We start from the raw sequence: 23,405 nt of genomic DNA, 5'->3' as shown, positions 1-23,405 counted from the left end.
GTTCAATATTTTCTCTACATTTCCTCCTAAACATTTCTGATTAATTGACCACCAGGTGTTATACGTTTGGGTTGTGTTCTTACACTTTGGAGACTGTCTAATCAATGCTGCCAGAGATCGAACACTCCCTTTCCATCTCTATCTCTTCTTATTCATAAATTTTAAGGAGGAGAAACGAATACAATTATAACATTTAAAAAATAAGCCATGTAAGTGTAATTTGAAAGATGGAGGATAATTTCCAAAATTGTGTAGTTTTTATCTGATATTTTGTTTGGAATATTTCTGGCAGAAGCTCAGCTCCATATCCCCAGAAGGAGTGGCTGTCATCTGGCAGAAGCTCAGCTCCATATCCTCAGAAGGAGCGGCTGTCATCTGGCAGAAGCTCAGCTCCATATCCTAAGAAGGAGTTGCCGTCATCAGGCAGAAGCTCAGCTCCATATCCTAAGAAGGAGCGGCTGTCATCAGGCAGAAGCTCAGCTCCATATCCTAAGAAGGAGCGGCTGTCATCAGGCAGAAGCTCAGCTCCATATCCTAAGAAGGAGTGGCCATCATCAGGCAGAAGCTCAGCTCCATATCCTCAGAAGGAGTGGCCATCATCAGGCAGAAGCTCAGCTCCATATCCTAAGAAGGAGCGGCTGTCATCTGGCAGAAGCTCAGCTCCATATCCTCAGAAGGAGTGTCTGTCATCAGGCAGAATATCAGCTCCATATCCTAAGAAGGAGCGGCTGTCATCTGGCAGAAGCTCAGCTCCATATCCTCAGAAGGAGTGTCTGTCATCTGGCAGAATATCAGCTCCATATCCTAAGAAGGAGTGGCTGTCATCTAGTAGAAGCTCAGCTCCATATCCTAAGAAGGAGTGGCTGTCATCTAGTAGAAGCTCAGCTCCATATCCTAAGAAGGAGTGGCTGTCATCTAGTAGAAGCTCAGCTCCATATCCTAAGAAGGAGCGGCTGTCATCTGGCAGAAGCTCAGCTTCATATCCTAAGAAGGAGCGGCTGTCATCAGGCAGAAGCTCAGCTCCATATCCTAAGAAGGAGCGGCTGTCATCTGGCAGAAGCTCAGCTCCATATCCTAAGAAGGAGTGGCCATCATCAGGCAGAAGCTCAGCTCCATATCCTAAGAAGGAGTGGCCATCATCAGGCAGAAGCTCAGCTCCATATCCTAAGAAGGAGCGGCTGTCATCAGGCAGAAGCTCAGCTCCATATCCTAAGAAGGAGTGGCCATCATCAGGCAGAAGCTCAGCTCCATATCCTAAGAAGGAGCGGCTGTCATCTGGCAGAAGCTCAGCTCCATATCCTCAGAAGGAGTGTCTGTCATCAGGCAGAATATCAGCTCCATATCCTAAGAAGGAGCGGCTGTCATCTGGCAGAAGCTCAGCTCCATATCCTCAGAAGGAGTGTCTGTCATCAGGCAGAATATCAGCTCCATATCCTAAGAAGGAGCGGCTGTCATCAGGCAGAAGCTCAGCTCCATATCCTCAGAAGGAGTGTCTGTCATCAGGCAGAATATCAGCTCCATATCCTAAGAAGGAGTGGCTGTCATCTGGCAGAAGTTCAGCTCCATATCCTAAGAAGGAGCGGCTGTCATCTGGCAGAAGTTCAGCTCCATATCCTAAGAAGGAGCGGCTGTCATCAGGCAGAAGCTCAGCTCCATATCCTCAGAAGGAGCGGCTGTCATCTGGCAGAAGCTCAGCTCCATATCCTCAGAAGGAGTGTCTGTCATCAGGCAGAATATCAGCTCCATATCCTAAGAAGGAGTCGCCGTCATCAGGCAGAAGTTCAGCTCCATATCCTAAGAAGGAGCGGCTGTCATCAGGCAAAATATCGTTTCTGTGTCCCCAGAAAGATTGGCTGTCATCTTACAGAAGTTCAGCTCCATATCCTCATCACAACTAGTTTTTTCAATGCTGAGAGGTCAAAGACCCTACAGGCTATAGCTGATCTCCCATGCAAAAAAAGAAGGAAACAGGGAAATTCAATACTCCCCATACTCTATCAGGGGAGATCCAGAAGACCCCCCATTCCCTCTAGATCGCTGGATTCAGAGGGTAGGAACAAGTTCTTATACATACAGTCAGCTTTCAAGAAGTTTTGGCCCATTTCAAGGAATATTCCAGACTGCAAGACATTTTGGACACACAGCCAGTCCTAGAATAAGAGTTGATTCGAGCGGCAGTATTTGGCACGGCTTCCATCTGGGAACAGAGCCTTCGCCTTTGACTTTTGTAGAGTTTCTGGCACCAGGATTGGGACAGCAAATCGGTGTGGCCTTTATATGTGAATCCACTTGGGCGTTTCTGTGGAAATCATTTTCGGGAAGCCTGATGGAAACTCTGGGTCAAATACCATCGTGTGAATGTGCCCTTAAAAATATATGATTTTCAATTTTAGTTTAGGGGAATTTTCGGTTACTATAATTGTTCAAAACCCACCCCCAAAAATTCAATCCCCATTTACAGTATTGAGTGACAAAATGGTGATTCATAATGTATCACATCTTCAGTCTCCTTTACTGATCGCCGTGTGAATGATACTTTAAGGCTGAGCATGAAATGACACCCGAGGATTGGAAGCCGAGGCGCCTGGCGGGGTGGGTGGCTCCGGCAATGTGCACGAATAATGGGGTTTTGCTCAGAGTTTAAGGAGTAGTTTATTTGATAAATTCGTTGTGATTAAGGTAACAGCTGCCGGAGCCGCCACGTGATGCTGAATACACGGGAAATAGATCTAAGATACTTCTCATTAACTGGATTTGTAGTGAGAGAAGCAGAAATATTAGTGCACACAGTCATATAAGCCCCGAAACGGAGAAGGCAGATTGTAGGTGACACCACACAGAGCCACACGGATCCCGTCACGCAAAAATGATATATCGATTTAGCTTTTATTTTATGCTTGAATATATTTCTTTATTTTTTACGTTAAACTTGGAGTCAAAAGACCCTTTTATTTCAGAAACGAAAGAATAAAATGACAAATCTAAATCCTCCTTATAGACTGTGTCCACACTATGGCAAAATCTCGAAAGCTGCAATTTTGGATTAAGGGCATGTTTTTTCCAAAACCTAAATTTTCATAAACCTAAATTGTCTCAAAATTCAATTGCTGGAATCAGAAGTGTAACATCTCCTGTGGTACAAAGGTTAAGTTGTAACAACAACTGGAGACGTTCCCTGTGATGCACAGCTATGTGACGTGGTTCTGTACACAGAGCTGAAGGCGCTGGATCACATGACCTCCTTCCTATTGGAAAAACTTTCCCTTGATACAAAATACAATTATCTATATTATTAGTTATCCTAATCATGACTGAAGCTGCTCCTTCTCCCTCTCACAGCAGAAACACCCAGCAACTTTATCGTTTCTATCTGTAATAGGAGAAGAGCAGCTTGTGACTTTTCTTCACACAAGGGAAATTGTATCATGAATTTTATCTCAAATTTTCCAGGAACCAGGGCAGAGCTTGCACTGGAGCAGATACGGTTGATCCATCAAGTCTTAATAATCCGATGCTGTTGATCCAGAGGAAGGTAAAAAGACCTGACAAGGCTGATACCAATTGACCAGTGACTGTAAATAGTCCCAAATCTTAGGTAGAAAACATCTGTTCATGAAAAGAAAGTGATGTAGAAAGGTCTAAGATCTAAGTCCATGGAGGAAACTCATGAAGCCACTTTGGCCAGATTTCTGGTGTAGTTTGTGCCAAGAAACTGTCTCCTACACATTTATGATTTCTCCAGTCCCGTATTTATGGGCCGTATATACGTGCCGTTTTTCATCCGTATGCAGCACGTATGTAACCCGGATTTTATACGTCCCCATAGACTTCTAGGGCATACGGAACTGAAATACGGGAGATAATAGGACATGCTCTATATTTTTATACGGCCAGTATACGGTACGGAACGGACTTAACAACTGCAATATAAATGGTCGGACGTATTGTCCATTGAAATGAATGTGGCCGTATGTAATCCGTAAAAAAACGGTACGGTACCGATACGGCCGTATTCATACGTCCGTGTGAGTGTAGCCTTATAAGGAGCTTTTTGTGAGAGATTTTTTGCTTCTGATTTGTCTTTGTATTTTGTCTCTTTGTCAAATGCAGGTTTTTGTTTTTTAAACTTATTGGGGGTCATTTACTAAGGGCTCGATTCGCGTTTTCCCGACGTGTTACCCGAATATTTCCGATTTGCGCCGATTGTACCTGAATTGCCCCGGGATTTTGGCGCACGCGATCGGATTGTGGCGCATCGGCGCCGGCATGCGCGCGACGGAAATCAGGGGGCGTGGCCGAGCGAAAACCCGACGGATTCGGAAAAACCGCCGCATTTAAAAAAAAAATTGTGTCGCGAAAATTTCACTCACCTTCATCCAGGATAGGCCGGTGTATTTCAAGGCATTCCAGTGAACTTCAGCGCAGCAGCGCCACCTGGTGGACGGCGGAGGAACTACCATCATAAATCCCAGCCGGACCCGAATCCAGCGCAGAGAACGCGCCGCTGGATCGCGAATGGACCGGGTAAGTAAATCTGCCCCATTAGGTGCAAATTTTTGTGCAACTCATCCTATTGCTTTGCCCACACATGGTCCGGAATGGAGTGTTTTAGTGCAATTATTTGCTCTCTTTTAGGCGCAAATCAGTATTAAATATGGTGCAAACATCTGGAAGAAGGAGAAATGCAAAGACGAATTAGGTGCATACCAGAAAACAGCTTGAAAGAAGTGCAAAAAAATTGCGTAAATAACTCAATGGGGGTCATTTACCAATGGCCCAAATCGCGTTTTACCGGCGATTTACACAAATTTTTCCGTTTTGCGCCGATTTTCCCTGTATTGCCCCGGGTTTTTGGCGTACGCGATCGGATTGTGGCGCATCAGCGCCGGCATGCACGCGATGGAAATCGGGGGGCATGGCCGAACGAAAACCCGACGGATTCTGGAAAACCGCTTACCTTCACGAGGAATAGGATCGTGAACTCCGGCGGGCCTCAGGGGGACCTTCAGCGCAGCAGTGACACTTGGTGGACGTCGGAGGAACTGTCTTAGAGAATCTCGTCCGGACCCGAATCCACCGCAGAGAATGCGCCGCTGGATCGCGAATGGACCGGGTAAGTAAATCTGCCCCGATGTGCCCAAAAGTCACTAAAATAAAAAAAACTGTGCATTAGATAAAGATAAATGTGCCCCACAGTATATGACCATTTGTACATGGATGACAGACAAAAGGGGAGTGACTCACACAGGCAGTTTGGGCCGTATTAAGCACCAGGTGAAGTCCAGGTATGTGTTCTGCAGGCCCAAACCCATTGGGGCACATTTACTTACCCGATCCGGAGGAGATCCCGAAAGTGCATTGTCCGACATCAATCCACTGTGCCGCGATTCACTTACATTGTGCGCCCGACTTGCTGAATGTGACGCTTCCCCGCTGAGGCCGTCGTAGTTCACCTTCTTCTTCCCGGTGCATGTAAGTGTATGTCTTGCAACACAATTTTTAAGTTAAATCCCGCAGTTTGTCCGGATCTGTCGTCCGACGGCCCGCCCCCCAATTTGTGACGCATGAAAGCCGGCGCAAGCATTAAATGCGGCGCAAATCTGAAAATATGCGACATTTGTGCGGTCCGCGGGACCCTTAGTAAATGAGCCCCATTATGTTCAGTATCAACCCAAACATTGCGGTTCTGATCTGCTCATCACTAATGCCGGTGCAGCCTGTGCCATCTCTCGGGTCAGTGAGAAGAGAGGAGGAGGCGGAGCACAGCAGGAGGTACCGGCCGCAGACAGGAAGAGGAAACGGTGATCTGTGTGCAACCCTCTGCCTTCTGAGAGGACATCACTGCGGGTAAGTATATGAGAAATATATGTGTGTGTCATATAATACATACAGGTGCTGAAGTGCATGCATGTGTCTGTATATATGTCTGCATGTGTGCATGTCCATGTGTGTCTCTTTGCATACGCCTGCCCATATGTATGCATGCATGTGTCTGCATGTGTCTGCATGTGTCTGCATGTGTCTGCATGTGTCTGCATGTGTCTACCACAGAAACATTTTGCAAAAACTTTTACACACAAAAAAAAAAAAAAAACTTCATCAAACCCGGAGGCTTTTATCCCACCTGAGACGTTCTGCTCCTCTCCCGACAATTTCACGTATTCACTAAAAGTGTGAATAAAAATGATACAAAACGTTTGAGGATTAAAAAAAAAGATGGAAAAAAAAAAAAAGCCTCTTAATGTCCAGAATGAAAGTTTGTAAAGAAAGTAGCGAACAAAAGACTTTGTGTCGTATCAAAAGGAAAATTTATGCGTCGCCTTTGAGTTCAACTTCTCCATTAAAGTCTTTCCCCATATAATCTGGGGAGTTCTTATCCCGGTGACTTATGGTGTTATGGAGGGGCTCATGCATGAGAAATGTCAATAGCAATAGTGAGTGTGGAAGGGAAGGCCTTCTTAATTAGTCCCCATTTAGATTTTATGATGGCTCAGAGATCTCCTCATCCTGACAGTGCGCACTATGGTTACATATTGTTCTAGCCTGAGGGAACCATCGGAGAATCCAGATTTATGGCACCTATCATACCAGCATATTTCATGTGCCATTATGAGCAGCCATCGAGCCTCCATGCCGGGGTATTTATTACAGATTAAATTGTAGGACCTGAATGGTTTAGTGAGAATCTTGAGGTATCATTTATGCCATTAACTGCCTCATTATCAGATCCGCAAATCTCCAATCTCCTTCCTTCCTTTTTTTTCTCTCCGTCGTCTTCTCTGCCGCAGTCTCAGATTTCTGTCCTGTGTTTCCGGCTGTTTCTTCCATCATCTGCTGGGATTTTTGGGAGTATTTTTGCCGTCTTCTTTCACCGGATATTTAATTGTATCGTCTTATTGTAACACGTCACAGATTTTTGGGGATCATTCTACACATTTCTATATACGGAGGATTTTATCTATCGATATGGAATTAAAGTAACAAAGAGATAAATGACGAATACATTTAGAATACAAATATTTACAAGATAAATGACCCTCAACGTATTTTACATCGATTTGTTGAAATCCTTTAAACATTAACATATTATAATTTAAGATCTAACTATTTATAATCTATATACAGGTAGTCCCCGGGTTACATACAAGATAGGGTCTGGAGGTTTGTTCTTAAGTTGAATTTGTATGCACATTTCTGGTCTCTGTGACAATTGGATTTTTAAAATGTTGTGTTGTAATAAGAACCAGGAATAACAGTAAAGGTTAATAATAGACGCCTCTGCTAATTGTTACAGCTGATGATTGTAGCCTAAGGCTGAAATACAGGAAACTACCAACATCCAGGGGGCCGTTTGTTACTAGGGGTCGTATGTAAGTCAGGTGTTCTTAAGTAGGGGACCGCCTGTATATTATCTCATATCTTCTTATCTATTTATCTATCCATCATCTAATGGGGCAGATTTATCTTAAGTTTTTCTATTTTGCTTATTCTTTGCGCCATATTTGTCTAATGTCACAATTTGATTAGATAGATGCGATCCTTCTCTGTGGTTTGTTTTTGAGACTTTTTCATATGTTTGCGACTTTTTGTAAAAAGTCTCAATCAGAAAAAGTTCTATAAATCACCTACAGCCGACGACATTCTGCTGGAAACATAAAAACATTTACCATTTAGGAACTAATAGTAATTTTTGGGGGGATTTAATATAAAAATCAATAAATTGATATAATTTTATGTTTTTATTGTAACATTACTGTTACAGCGTTGTATATAGAGACATCCTGTCCCTGTGTGTCCTGCCCCTGTGTGTCCTGCCCCTGTGTGTCCTGCCCCTGTGTGTCCTGTCCCTGTGCGTCCTGCCCCTGTGCGTCCTGCCCCTGTGCGTCCTGCCCCTGTGCGTCCTGCCCCTGTGCGTCCTGCACCTGTGCGTCCTGTCCCTGTGCGTCCTGTACCTGTGCGTCCTGTCCCTGTGCGTCCTGTCCCTGTGCGTCCTGTCCCTGTGCGTCCTGTCCCTGTGCGTCCTGTCCCTGTGCGTCCTGTACCTGTGCGTCCTGTCCCTGTGCGTCCTGTACCTGTGCGTCCTGTCCCTGTGCGTCCTGTCCCTGTGCGTCCTGTCCCTGTGCGTCCTGTCCCTGTGCGTCCTGTCCCTGTGCGTCCTGTCCCTGTGCGTCCTGTGCCTGTGCGTCCTGTGCCTGTGCGTCCTGTCCCTGTGCGTCCTGTCCCTGTGCGTCCTGTGCCTGTGCGTCCTGTGCCTGTGCGTCCTGTCCCTGTGCGTCCTGTGCCTGTGCGTCCTGTGCCTGTGCGTCCTGTGCCTGTGCGTCCTGTGCCTGTGCGTCCTGTCCCTGTGCGTCCTGTGCCTGTGCGTCCTGTCCCTGTGCGTCCTGTGCCTGTGCGTCCTGTCCCTGTGCGTCCTGTCCCTGTGCGTCCTGTCCCTGTGCGTCCTGTCCCTGTGCGTCCTGTCCCTGTGCGTCCTGTCCCTGTGCGTCCTGTGCCTGTGCGTCCTGTCCCTGTGCGTCCTGTCCCTGTGCGTCCTGTCCCTGTGCGTCCTGTACCTGTGCGTCCTGTGCGTCCTGTCCCTGTGCGTCCTGTCCCTGTGCGTCCTGTCCCTGTGCGTCCTGCACCTGTGTGTCCTGCACCTGTGCGTCCTGTCCCTGTGCGTCCTGTCCCTGTGCGTCCTGTCCCTGTGCGTCCTGTACCTGTGCGTCCTGTACCTGTGCGTCCTGTACCTGTGCGTCCTGTCCCTGTGCGTCCTGTACCTGTGCGTCCTGTACCTGTGCGTCCTGTACCTGTGCGTCCTGTCCCTGTGCGTCCTGTCCCTGTGCGTCCTGTACCTGTGCGCCCTGTACCTGTGCGTCCTGTCCCTGTGCGTCCTGTCCCTGTGCGTCCTGTCCCTGTGCGTCCTGTCCCTGTGCGTCCTGTCCCCGTGCGTCCTGTCCCCGTGCGTCCTGTCCCCGTGCGTCCTGTCCCCGTGCGTCCTGTGCCCGTGCGTCCTGTGCCCGTGCGTCCTGTCCCTGTGCGTCCTGTCCCTGTGCGTCCTGTCCCTGTGCGTCCTGTGCCTGTGCGTCCTGTGCCTGTGCGTCCTGTGCCTGTGCGTCCTGTCCCTGTGCGTCCTGTGCCTGTGCGTCCTGTCCCTGTGCGTCCTGTCCCTGTGCGTCCTGTGCCTGTGCGTCCTGTCCCTGTGCGTCCTGTCCCTGTGCGTCCTGTCCCTGTGCGTCCTGTCCCTGTGCGTCCTGTCCCTGTGCGTCCTGTCCCTGTGCGTCCTGTCCCTGTGCGTCCTGTGCCTGTGCGTCCTGTCCCTGTGCGTCCTGTCCCTGTGCGTCCTGTCCCTGTGCGTCCTGCCCCTGTGCGTCCTGCCCCTGTGCGTCCTGCCCCTGTGCGTCCTGCGCCTGTGCGTCCTGTCCCTGTGCGTCCTGTCCCCGTGCGTCCTGTGCCTGTGTGTCCTGTCCCCGTGCGTCCTGTCCCTGTGTGTCCTGTCCCTGTGTGTCCTGTACCTGTGTGTCCTGTCCCTGTGCGTCCTGTCCCTGTGCGTCCTGTCCCTGTGCGTCCTGTCCCTGTGTGTCCTGCATCTGTGTGTCCTGTCCCTGTGCGTCCTGTCCCTGTGTGTCCTGTCCCTGTGCGTCCTGTCCCTGTGCGTCCTGTCCCTGTGCGTCCTGTACCAGTGCGTCCTGTACCTGTGTGTCCTGTCCCTGTGTGTCCTGTCCCTGTGTGTCCTGTACCTGTGTGTCCTGTCCCTGTGTGTCCTGTGCCTGTGCGTCCTGTCCCCGTGCGTCCTGTCCCTGTGCGTCCTGTACCTGTGTGTCCTGTACCTGTGCGTCCTGTCCCTGTCCCTGTGCGTCCTGTACCAGTGCGTCCTGTACCTGTGTGTCCTGTCCCTGTGTGTCCTGTCCCTGTGTGTCCTGTACCTGTGTGTCCTGTCCCTGTGTGTCCTGTGCCTGTGCGTCCTGTCCCCGTGCGTCCTGTCCCTGTGCGTCCTGTACCTGTGCGTCCTGTACCTGTGCGTCCTGTCCCTGTGCGTCCTGTCCCTGTGCGTCCTGTCCCTGTGTGTCCTGCACCTGTGCGTCCTGTCCCTGTGTGTCCTGTCCCTGTGCGTCCTGTCCCTGTGTGTCCTGTCCCTGTGTGTCCTGTCCTTGGTGCGGCCGCAGTCACTGCTCCTATCAAATACATTATAAGGAGAACTTGTCCTTACACTGTATATCACTGACGCATCACTGTCTGCGTATAGAGGGCGATACGCTGCCTGATCCTCCCCCCCTGAATACAGGGGGAGGAGTCATTCCCAGAAGAAGATAGTGATTGGCTGTTGCCATTGTATTTGGCGGTTTTCCAATGAGGTCAGTGCCTTATATGGAGACTGAAATCACTGGGGACCTCCCTCCTGCTGAGTGACACATGTGATCTGGCAGGGGGAGGGGCAGGAGCAGGGCAGGGGAGGGGTTAATGTGAACAGCCCCAGATTATGATGGTTTATATTGTTAAGCATCATCATTGTTTTCTGTTTAAAAGAATCAATAAAAAAAAAATATTCAAAAACATAAAGAACCGCTGCCTGATCCTGATGATCCTCATGAAATGTTTACATGAAATATAAACATGAAGTTACAAAATTAAACATTTTGTTTGTTTCTAAACAGAGGTTTTAGAAATTTTGACAATTAATCAAGTCATCCATCCCCCGCGTTATACAGTAACATTAAAGTGAAGGTGATTTGGAAAAAAATCCTGTAGACTTTTTCCTTCAGGGAAATCGTTGTTCGGTGCGGAAAATAAAACACTGATCATGTGACTTTTCTTTTGCTTCCTCCCAGATTTTTGCAGGTTTTTTTTCCATATTGAAGTCTATGGGAGAGGGAAAATCTGCGTCAATGTGCAGTGTCCATGCAGAATTCTCAGTCAAAAGGGACGGAAAAAAAGAGGAAAAAAACGCGGAAAAAGTGCACATAATAATATATATAATAAGTGCACATAATAATATATATAATAAATGCACATAATAATATATATAATAAATGCACATAATAAAATATATAATAAGTGCACATAATAATATATATAATAAGTGCACATAATAATATATATAATAAATGCACATAATAATATATATAATAAGTGCACATAATAATATATATAATAAGTGCACATAATAATATATATAATAAGTGCACATAATAATATATATAGTAAGTGCACATAATAATATATATAATAAATGCACATAATAATATATATAATAAGTGCACATAATAATATATATAATAAGTGCACATAATAATATATATAATAAATGCACATAATAATATATATAATAAGTGCACATAATAATATATATAATAAATGCACATAATAATATATATAATAAGTGCACATAATAATATATATAATAAGTGCACATAATAATATATATAATAAGTGCACATAATAATATATATAATAAGTGCACATAATAATATATATAATAAGTGCACATAATAATATATATAATAAGTGCACATAATAATATATATAATAAGTGCACATAATAATATATATAATAAGTGCACATAATAATATATATAATAAATGCACATAATAATATATATAATAAATGCACATAATAATATATATAGTAAATGCACATAATGGATGCAAATTGTGCGACAATCCACAGCACGTGCAGATATAACGCACAGGGAGATATATGCAAAATATAACAACTTAAGAGAAATCTGCGCCTATATGTCTATCTATAGACCAAGAAATGTCCTAAAAGGGGTGTCATAGTGTTGCAATAAATGTATCAGGTGGGCTGGGGGGGGGGGCATTTTTTAAAAATAAAGCTTTATTCACATTTCTCCTGGTCTATTGCGCCTCGGTCTTTTGGAGCCATTCCCCTGTGTGTTTACAGCCCTGGGTTCAGGAGGGCCGAGTATAATGTGTATATAGCAAGGGGCCCATAATGTGTATATAGCAAGGGGGCCCATAATGTGCATATAGCAAAGGGCCCATAATGTGTATATAGCAAGGGGGCCCATAATGTGCATATAGCAAAGGGCCCATAATGTGCATATAGCAAGGGGCCCATAATGTGCATATAGCAAGGGGCCCATAATGTGTATATAGCAAGGGGGCCCATAATGTGCATATAGCAAAGGGCCCATAATGTGTATATAGCAAGGGGCCCATAATGTGTATATAGCAAGGGGCCCATAATGTGTATATAGCAAGGGGCCCATAATGTGTATATTGCAAGGGGCCCATAATGTGTATATAGCAAGGGGCCCATAATGTGTATATAGCAAGGGGCCCATAATGTGTATATAGCAAGGGGCCCATAATGTGTATATAGCAAGGGGCCCATAATGTGTATATAGCAAGGGGCCCATAATGTGTATATAGCAAGGGGCCCATAATGTGTATATAGCAAGGAGGCCCATAATGTGTATATAGCAAGGGGGCCCATAATGTGTATATAGCAAGGGGCCCATAATGTGTATATAGCAAGGGGCCCATAATGTGTATATAGCAAGGGGCCCATAATGTGTATATAGCAAGGGGCCCATAATGTGTATATAGCAAGGGGCCCGTGGTTGTCTTAATCTACTACTGAGCCGGGTAAATGGAAAACTCAAATAGTTACGGCTTATCATTGTATATAAGTCCGTAAAAAGATGCGGCTTGTGAAAGGAGGGGAGTGATAAACAGAAACACAAAAATAAGAAAAAACCTGGTATTCGAGGATTAATACATATAATAAACTTTTTGTTTCCCTAATGTTTTTATACAATTGTGTAATTTTCTGTTAGTTTAAGACTTTCCTTCTTTCCGCGGCTCATCCTTACTTCTATCTCTCCGTTCTCGAGTTTTTCAATGTGACTTCACTTCTTCCGCTGAACTTCAGTTGTAGTTGTTGGTATTTGCCCCTATTTACTTTCCGATATTGCTTTACTATGAGATCCCAGAGGTTGGCATTTAGGTTGTTGTCTTCATTGATATTCAAATGTGCCGGCACCACCTATAGGAGCTCCGTGATTAAACCGTCTATTACCTCGGGAGCGCAGTCAGATTACTTTCCTGTGCTGGTGATTACAATAATGTTTGGCGAGAAGGAAGAGGAATTGGGTCAAAATTGAAGACATATTAGAAACGGCAAACCATCATTTACCAAATGTTAAGCATTCGAAAACAGAATTAAAATACAAAAACAACCGAGCGTCATCAGGACGGCAGCTCCAATCCGGACACAATGGTTTTTGTAAATCTGAATTTGAGTAGTAACTTCTAGGTTCACTTACAGTAGACCACAGAGAGCGGAAAGTTATGACCTTAACTATTTGGTAATGGGGAAGATCTATTCTCGTCTCTGAAGAACAATGTCGATGGAAGGATGAAAAGAATTCGGGTAGAAGGTGGAGAAAGGTCCTCGTTCTATTATGTATCTTTGTGCTTTGTAGCCGTAGGAGCTGCAGGGATGTGTTTCATGTTTCTCTCTTAGATGCTACTTCTCAGCTCGGAGAACTTCGGGTGCTGATCCATGGCTGCAATTTATGACTTCATTGACCCTTGTACAATAGCGATGGAAACCTTCGGGAGCAGAGAGCAACCACAAGGTTTCCCCCAACTAGATGACGGAAGAGACTGTTGTTGTGAGTAAGAGGAGCCATTTGCATATTATTTGACCAAAAAATGAAGAAAAAAATGTGTAACTATTACCCCTGTTTAATACTCAATAAACTTCATGATTCTGTATCCTCCCCTCTGCCCTATCCACAATGTCATTTTTTGCATACCCGCCATCCTTTGTTATGGTTCCAATGTTATGTTTCGGAAGTTTTGTGTAAGGGTCAGAACAGAAAAATGGATACAAACTATGAGCCCTAAAGTTGACTTTCCCTACCTTGTTACATGAACCCACCCTGGGCAGCGGCCAGTTACTGTGCGACAGTCCCTGCTTAACTCCGAGTGATAACAACAGGCGAGGAAAGGACAAATAAGAAGTGTAGTCAGAACCAAGTCAAACACCTAGAGGACAATGAAGTACGAAATTGATAGACAAAGTAGAAGACAGGAAGACGTTCCAAGGGGTGAGAAGATACCAAATGTAACGCAGACCAAATACACACAAACTTAGTGAAGTGTGAGCTACAAGTAAAGCAGTGAGGATACCTCCGGACTACCCCAGGATTCCTAGGACCTTTTATGTGACTCCTAGGATAAGGATCCTGTCTATAACAGCAGGTTAACTATTGAACTATATAGGAGATTACTAGTTGTGGTGCAAAATTAAGCAACACTCCTAGGAAGTAATAGACCAGAATTCATCCTCAGCCAGACCTTGTTGACAGAGGATGATGTTCTCTTTCATTGCCAGTAATGCCAGATATGATGCCCATCTCTTAAACACTACTTGTGATTCTCCCTTTAAGGAAATCTATCTAAAGTAGATCCCAAGGTAGATCCCCCCTCCCTGTATCACCCCCAAACCATTTTTAGCTACAAGTTTTATTTTGCCTATTCAATCTAATTATTTATTTTACCATTATGCAAAATAATTCCCGGGATTACTTGGGGTGTGGCGGAGTAGTCTCCATGAGCTCCGGATGTGAAGGCTACTGCACACTCCCTAAAGCCTCTGGAGAGCCGCAAACCCGCTTGGCATATGTCCCTGGTCGCATCTTCCGGCAGCCGGGGAGACATGCAATTCCACGTCAATGACGTCTGTCTGAATGATCCCTTAAAAAAACGGAAATTTATTGGCTCCAAGACACCTACAAATGGGGGAGATTTTGATATATTTTAGAGACCCCAATGGCGATTCTCTGGTGCTATAGTAGCCTAGTCTAACTAAGTGTATAGTAAATACTATAGTATGTCATTTTCATGATAAAAACAATACCTCATTCCCGGCGCCTTGCGTCTCTCACTGCACAATATTTCGGCGTTACTCTGCAAATGTCACAATGTGCAATAACACAAAGCGCATCCACATGGAGTAAAAGGATACACGAAGATTGGCATTTAGACAATAAACATATCTGACGGGATATTATTCTCAGTCTCATCCGTTCAATTTAAATGAAGAATATTTGGGGAGGGAAATATAAAAAAAACCAACAAACTTGTATTCGAGGAATTTTCTGGCGACGTAAGATTTCTATATAATCACCGCGTGTTCTTTCCCATTGCTTCTTGTGATCTGAATATTACTAACAGAAGTAAATAAGCAGACGCCGAAAATCAGCATCTCTGGGGGATGAATCTGAATAAGCCTCTCTCTACTTTCTGTTTGCATAGAGTTATACAAGGAAGAGGAGCATTATGAGCATTATTACAGGGCAGGCGAGAAGCAGCTGGCTTTATGAAAAGTATGAAAAAAATCCGACTGGGAAGATGGAAATCATCTCGGAGAGAGCCCTCGGTGGATCCTCTTCCACATTGTCTCGGAAATCACTGTCACTTACGATATATTGCTTATTACTTTCTAGTCTTATAAAAAAACACAGTAAAGCTCCGGTCACGGGAGATGCTTTTTCTTTATCCCGGTGGAGGATAAGACTCCGCAGAGACGACTTAGAAGACGACGCGTCGTGACTGCCCGGATTAGACCGCACTTATTTTGTATATTTTTAAAAACTGCCATAAATCTCTTCTGGGTTATATTTCTTTTATGTCTATTGCCTGATTGTCTCTTACAGTAATAAAATTTATATTGTTTTTTAATTCTCTTGCTTTGCCTGTTTTCTAGTTGAGCAGTAAAAGGCTGAATTCCGGGCGCTCAGATCCAGCGACACTTTTTACGCCGCAGAACTTTATTGTTTCTAATTTCCGTTTTCCTAGTAGGGATGAGTGGATCTGAACTGCAATGTTTGGGTCCACATTGAACATTTCGGGTTCCAGGACCTGGACCCAAACTTCAGCCAGAAGATTGGGAGTGGCTCACCCCCCGCCATTAGTATGTCACACGCATATTGCAGCAAACACCTACCGGTAACACCTGACAAAGCAGCTGGTGGCGGTAAAAAGCCAACGCCTGCCATCTTGACTTAGATCATCATTGACAGTGATCCTCGTGACATCATCAGGGAGTTATAATCTGCTGCTATGACAGCCTGAGGTCCTTGTAAGACCCAAGGCTGTATAGTTTCTGATCATTCGTTGCAATGTGCCAGTAAACTCCCCATATACTGCCAAACTATTGGGTTAGCTGAAGATAGATTAGGCTTTAGTAGGTTAATACTACTAAAGCAACATGCCAAGCATCCCTTACATTAGAGGTGGGGGATAGTCAGAAGACCACCATACACAGTAGTAGGTGCCTGGTTGTGTTGAAATCAGTAGGTCTTCCCAACATTGATCCTACGGCTGTGGTCACCTCCACCATGAAAGTTAGGTGGAAACCAGGAAACAATGGGGCTCCTTTACTAAGGCTCCACGGACCGCGATTCCGTCGGGTCTCCTGAATATTTGCATTTTTCGCCGAATTGCCCCGGGGTTTTGGCGCACGCGATCGGATTGTGTCGCAGAAATCGACAGAAATCAGGGGGCGGACTCGGACGGAATTTTAAAACGGAATTGTGTCGCAAGATCAAGCACTCATATGCACCAGGAGAAGCAGGTGAACTCCGGCGGACCTCAGCAGGGAAGCAACACATACAGGAAATTGGACGCACAATCTTAGTGAATTGCGGCAGACCTGAATCCTCATCAGACAACGCACCGCTGGATCGCGACTGGACCGGGTAAGTAAATTTCCCCCATTGTGTCTAACTTCTGAAACCTCATGCAAGCAACTGCTAAGAGCAGGGGTCGGAGCAACTGCAGAGCAAATATACAGTAATATTACATAGGGGAGTCATGGCTGGTCAACCCAGCGATCAGAAGCAAAACATAAAGTTACCGGATCCTAAAGCAAAACATGTTCCAAGCCAACAATAATGTATAGAATATCTATAGCACCAATTCTTCTTATATCGGGAATAGAATCCATATGGATCCTCTAAGGCATCTGGACCAAGGTGCGGCTTCAGCTTCTGCACCCCCAAAGTTTGAATGAGAAGATTCTCCAAGTCTTGAGTAAAGATTCTTCCAGATTTCCATATGACCTAATATATGCGTAAAAGTGTCTAGGATTGAGAATTGAGTGTAATGGTGGAGACATCTTTGTGTGTATTTTTAGCTCCTCTCTCTGCGTCGCTCCCTCCCGCCAGTGATATAAGAGGTTATCTCCGCACCATTCACATTAAGTAACGGAGCGAGGTCTCTACTCACTCAGGTACAAGTAGCCATTATCACTGGTTAATAGCCATTCATTGGCTACTTGTGCCGCGCTTCCTCTTACAATAAGTGCTTCTTTTTTTGTTGTATTTCAGTTTATGCATAATAGCGGTTGGAGTGAGGTCAGGGAGTCACCCACTAAGGATCTAACGCGCTCCCGCTCTACGGAGAAGTGCTAAATCTCCGGTATTAGACGCTCTCCTGCACTTGATGCATCATGATAATGTTACTCAACCAAATGTCAGCGCCGTCACTTTGTAATCTTTAAAAGGGTTAAACAGGTTACAATAAGAAGGGGCGGCAGAGGCGCCGCGTCCACCTCACCTTTTTTTCCAGGGTCTTTTTAGAAAACACATTGAAATATTTAAAATTTCCTCATTATGTCAGGAAAACATCAAAAAAAATATTCCCAAAGCTGTAAAGGATGAGATACAAGGTGTCCAATGTCTGTATCATTAGAGATGGTTCAAGATTTTTTTATTTTGCAAACTCATCCATTATTCTATATTTATCAGCAGATTTAAATAAATAAATAAAAGGGGTTGTCCAAGATTAGGGGTTTTTTTTGTGTCCCGGGATGTTTAAAAATAACGCACACTATACTCACCTCTCTGTGGTGCCCCGGTGCTGTGTGGCTCCTCCCATCCCTATAGATCTCTGTAATGATGGAACATTCCATCACCTGCCAACGGGGGGATACGGGTCACACCATGTCCTCTGTATACTGGCAGAGGCCGGAGGTACCACCATGCACTGCAGCATCATTCAGAGGTGAGTAGAAGGCATTTGGTAGGTAGATGTAGGTATTTTGCCTGAAACGCGTGGGTAGGAAACGTTTTTTGTAATGTGTAGGATTGTACGAAGAAATTATATTACAGAGATGGAATTTTTACAGAGATGGAGTCGTCACGGCTTATTTTTGAAGATGGAACTCGCGATCTTTGGAACAATGACCTTTTTGCCATTTTTTTTAACCTTTTGGTTTTGTATTTTTTATATTTGTTATTTTTATATCTCCTGGGGCCCTCCTACATTTTTATATTGCTGTTTATAGAGTTATATGTAGGATTGCTTTTGTTAGACAAACTGTACTTCCCCATGGCACCACATAGATCCAGTAGTGGATTATAATATAAGTGGTTTGGGTGGCCGCCTGAGGCCAAAGGCTACGGGCCCATGGCCACCCACACCACCCACCAACTTTTATATTGAGAAGGATCTTCACCCACGAAATCCTCCATCTGTTCCTGCTCTCAATACACATGTATACAAGAGCTATTTCAGGACCTCTGAAGTCCTCCAAAGGTCCTACACTCGCAGATTGAAAGCAGCAGAAGGGACACATCCTCCATTCCCCAAGAAGCTGATTCTAGTCCCAGATGTAGGAAGTGATTAAAGACTTGTAGGGGCAATAATTTCCATACAGCCCAGAGCCCGGGGCAGTCTTAAAGGGAATCTGTCAACAGGGACCTAATTTTCACTAAAGACAGGTTACAGAAGCCCATCACTCCTGCAGTGCAAATCTGCCTCTCTGCCTTTTCTAAGCATTTGCATTACAATATAATTGTGTTATAACTTACCTTGCATCTTGACAAAATCCTGGGGTAGTCACAGGGGTTGGACTTTGGTTTGGATGCATTTCAAAAAACAACATGTGACTTGTCTGTGTTACTCTCTCCTCAGATCTTAGCCCCCACCTTTGTGCTCCTGTACAGCTCCACCTCCTGCTCCTTCTCAGAGGTCACAGCCTGGTGAGATTACATCAGTGGGGGAGGGACAAGCTGTGCAGGAGCACAAAGATGGAGGCAGCCTGCAGCTCAGACAAGTCACATGTTGTTTTTTGAAATGCATCCAAACCAAAGTCCAACCCCTGTGACTACCCCAGGATTTTGTCAGGGTGCAAGGTAAGTTATAACACACAATTATATTGTAATGCAAATGCTTAGAAAAGGCAGAGAGGCAGATGTACACTGCAGGTGTGATGGGCTTTTACAATCTGTCTTTAGTGAAAATGAGGTCCCTGGTGACAGGATCCCTTTGATCCGTCCCTGATGAGAGCTGCAAAATAATTACAAATCCAATGTGGAATGAATTGAAAATAGATGCAGCTTTTCCACAGATTTTGCTTTCAAGCTTTTCATTGGCACAAACCTCCCATTAGCTGCAATCCTTGAGTTTCTATGATTTCGGAGACATCTCCTTTACATTGTTATTTGTTGTGATTTAATACAATTTAGAAAAAAAAATTAAAAGGTTTGGGGAAAATAAATTCTTCACCATGGGGGGGATATACCACACGCTGGCGCCTGGTGATGTAATCCCTGCCCCTCCTACTGTGCCGCTTATATCTCCGGGCTCCAGGCTCATGAAATATTCAGGAGGCAAAACTACACCCGATCCTGCATCCTAATTGTGCAATAACCTGCGCTGGGTCCTGCTGCAGCCGGGGGCGGCCTCCTTCACACCCCTGGACTTGGTCTCAAGGAGACGTCAGGGGATGTTCCCCACTAAACACAACCTTCCACCCCTTCCTGCATGTTCTGAAATCTCTGATTATTATATATCTCCTTGTAATGTGAAATGGGTGATTTTTTGGCTGGATGACGTCCTGACTTTCACCATGTCCAATGGATGTTGTGGAAAAATAAGATGACTAAATAACTAAAATTGTGGAACCGAACAGTCACATTTTTTTAATTTAATTGAACATATAGAGGACATGTGGTCATAGAACAAAGCTACTTAGGATAGGGGGGAGTCCTGTCTTTTGAGTTTTAGTTTTGCATTAAAGGACCTTAGGAGGACCTTGAAAGGTCCTGGAGGGCTGTTTCAGGGCTGGAGCCCTTTATCTTTACAAGTCAATATCAAACCAGATGTGGGTGGCCACCCAGAGAGCACCTGTCATAATCCACTATTGCAGAAAACATATAAGGTCTTGCATTATTTTGGACAGGTTTCCCATTTCGTCCCGTTTCCAGACCCTCCTTTCGCCATTGGACCTGCCCTATAATTTGTTCCTTTTTTTTCACAGTTCAAAAATTTCCAAGGTTTGTCCCAAATTTTTAGCAGAGGATTGCGAAACTGCACCTGAAAGAGAATGGTGATAGGTGGAAGGATTGAATACTCCACTCTTTAGTGGAATAAATCTATTTTATGGTGCACGACATTCACCCCAAGTTCATTGTTTGCTTTTTCCTGCGGCTCCTTCTTGCCCCCTGTTTATCAATGCATTGTATTAACTGGGGTCAGATTGGGTGGGTGGGTAGTGATAACAGATCTGATTATCAATGCGGCAGATACATTGTTGTTGATATTAAATAACCTAACAATCACAATGACTAGAATACTGCCCCCAGTGGCCAAATGAAATATTTCATCTTCTATTTGTCCTTGCATCTAGTTATTGGAATCTTAATAAGTTTAGTAGATTCTTTATTACACATGATGCTGTGTGGAGGAGTTATAGTCACATACTCTGTACATCTGCACTACGGCTGCGGAGCGTCTCCGTGATTGTCAACTTTGTTTAACCTACTTAATGTGCTTGGATTGACAGATACACAGGACGATACTGCAGTGTATGTATCTACTCAAATATGGATACACTGGGAAATCCCAGCAGCTTTTCCATATGTTTATTACAATTTCTGCCTAATGTGAACAACAGCTTAAATTCCGATCTACACCGTGAACAGCTTTGGCTTTATCGACAGTCTGTGTTACACATCTGCCGCGTCCTGGAGGAACGGAACGGATCTGAAACTTACAGAACTCAACTTTTATTGAACTCTTCAAATTTGGAAGTAAAGAAAAACACAAAAGTAAGAATTGAATGGATTTTAGGGAGACGCGGCGAATTGTTTTCTTAAAGGAACAGAATCATCAAAAAAACATAAGTCTAGAAAAAAAGTCCAATAAAAACGCATAAAATATTTTTGAAACAATTCCTTGAACTCTTTTATTTTATATTATTTTATATAGTATTATGTGTTGTATTCATCCTGCAGACATTAAGACACTGGACCACAGGACTAGTTCAACTAATTGAAAGTGTAATCGTGATTTCAGATGATCTTTGATATTGTGTGTGTGTGAAATTCTTCTTAGTTTGTAAAGAAACATGATGAAAAGTTTCCCTTAGCAACAGATTTATTTCTCCGTTATCAAGGCTGATCCTTTTACCAGACTGAACTGAAGACTTGACTCTCTCTCCTCTCTGTTTGTTTACGCAGCTCTGAGCAGTGAGTGTTAACCCTTCCTGCTCTCTCCCTGGCTGTAGTATGCTATCAGCAATCATTTTTAAACATCAAGCTGAAAGTGAAGTATTCCTGACTGCCCAGGGCTGTCTAAACACACACAAGGAGATTAGATGTGAGCTCATAATCAGCTTCCATAGACACACAGTATACAGGCTGGAATACGGTTATCTACAAGAGGGAACATTGCAGTCCGTTTCTTTACAAGCACAGCAGAATTTCTTAATAACGGATAATAATAAAATATTCCCCTTGCTGCCACACAATAATAAAAATGATCTCAAATGACTGTTACACTTTAAGGCAAGTAACAAGTAAGTTTCATTTTCTTGTTACAATCTGGTACATGAACATAAAGCAATGGAAGGAAAGTATTACTGCACATGTGTCCGTTTTCTGTCATATAATCTCACGGTTTTTGTTTTGCGACACTTTTGTCTGATTTCCTGGGTGTCGGCGTCACAATAAGTTTGGTTTCCTGAGCCTCATCGACTTTTGCTTCTGACCCAACAGGTTTATTGCATTTATTCATATAATTCATTTCCGCAACATTTTTGTGGCTCATTTAGACCAGTGAAAAGCAGATGTATAATCGTCCTTCCAGGAGTTGTTTTTTTAATTTTTGATGCTCAGATTTGTTTTATTTGCTGAGCACCAATTTATTCAGGGCCGTGCGCCACAATAGAGAATTAAATTGGAAAAAAAACACAGAAAAAGAAAACTTAAATGAAATCAACCACCGAAAAAAACATTAAAAAAACTACAAATTCTCACCTCTGCTCCTCTTTATCTTGATCCCATTACTGTTCATCGCTAAGTTTGACAAGCCGGGATCACCTAGAAAAGAAATGTATAATTAGCAGCCCAGAGCACACGGACAAGATGTCCGGCACTCCAGGCTGCTAATTATGCACGCCCCCACACCTCCCTCTCCCAAGAGAATTTATAGACTTTTTTATGCTTTTGAATTCCTTTAATACATTCCCCCCATTGTGTTATAATGGGGTTCACATATTACCCGAACAAAAAAAACAAATCAAATATTAAAAGAAGATACAAATAATCTCAATGGCACATTAACTTTTTTTTCACTTCAATGGCATTCATTCTTTTATAAATGAAATAAAATGCTAGTAAAATAAATATATTTACAATATGGAATGCGTTGGATATGTGTTAATTTATTGAGAAAAGGATTCTTGTTTCCTGGTCAGACTTAATTAAACAACGCCTCCACCAGATCAGCACAGCCTATTTCACATGTATCTAATAGGTTATTTTTATGGAATTATTTTGCCTAATTATTTTTTCACATTTCTTTTAGATTTCCCTTTTTTTAGATAACATCTAAAAAAAAGGATTTGTTTTTAGATTATTTGTGTTCAAATAAATTTACCTATTTACCTTTTCTTTTTTTTACAATTTTTTAGATAAGGTATAAAAAAAAAATTGTTTTTATATTATTCGTCTTCCGTTACATTCTTGGAACATATAGAAAATTAAAAAAAAAAAAAAAAAAAAAAAAAAAAAAATAATATATATATATATATATATATTTTACAAAAAAATACAGATATTTTTTTTTTTTAAGAACTCATTTTTATGTTATATAAAGTGGTGTATATATACGATGCGCTGCTGCAGTCGGTAGCAACAAGTTTTATTTTCTGTATAATTTGGCTCTGGAGTTCTGTGAGGCCGTCGCAGCAGGAGCCGTAGAGTAACCGCATTGTAACTGTCTTTGTTTCTCGTCACTTAAAGAGTCATAAAAAATGCATCACCTTCTTAGCGCGATGGGAGAGGACAATTAAGAGAAATCAATAGGCCTTATCCGTCCCATCTTGTTGTCCTGCTCAATGCAAAAACTCACACAGACAGAAAGCTGCAAATAATTAATAATGA

Source organism: Engystomops pustulosus, chromosome 8, assembly GCF_040894005.1.
Source record: "Engystomops pustulosus chromosome 8, aEngPut4.maternal, whole genome shotgun sequence".
Classification (NCBI taxonomy): Eukaryota; Metazoa; Chordata; class Amphibia; order Anura; family Leptodactylidae; genus Engystomops; species Engystomops pustulosus.
The sequence above is the reverse complement of the archived record's forward strand: the minus strand, read 5'-3'. Positions refer to the sequence as shown.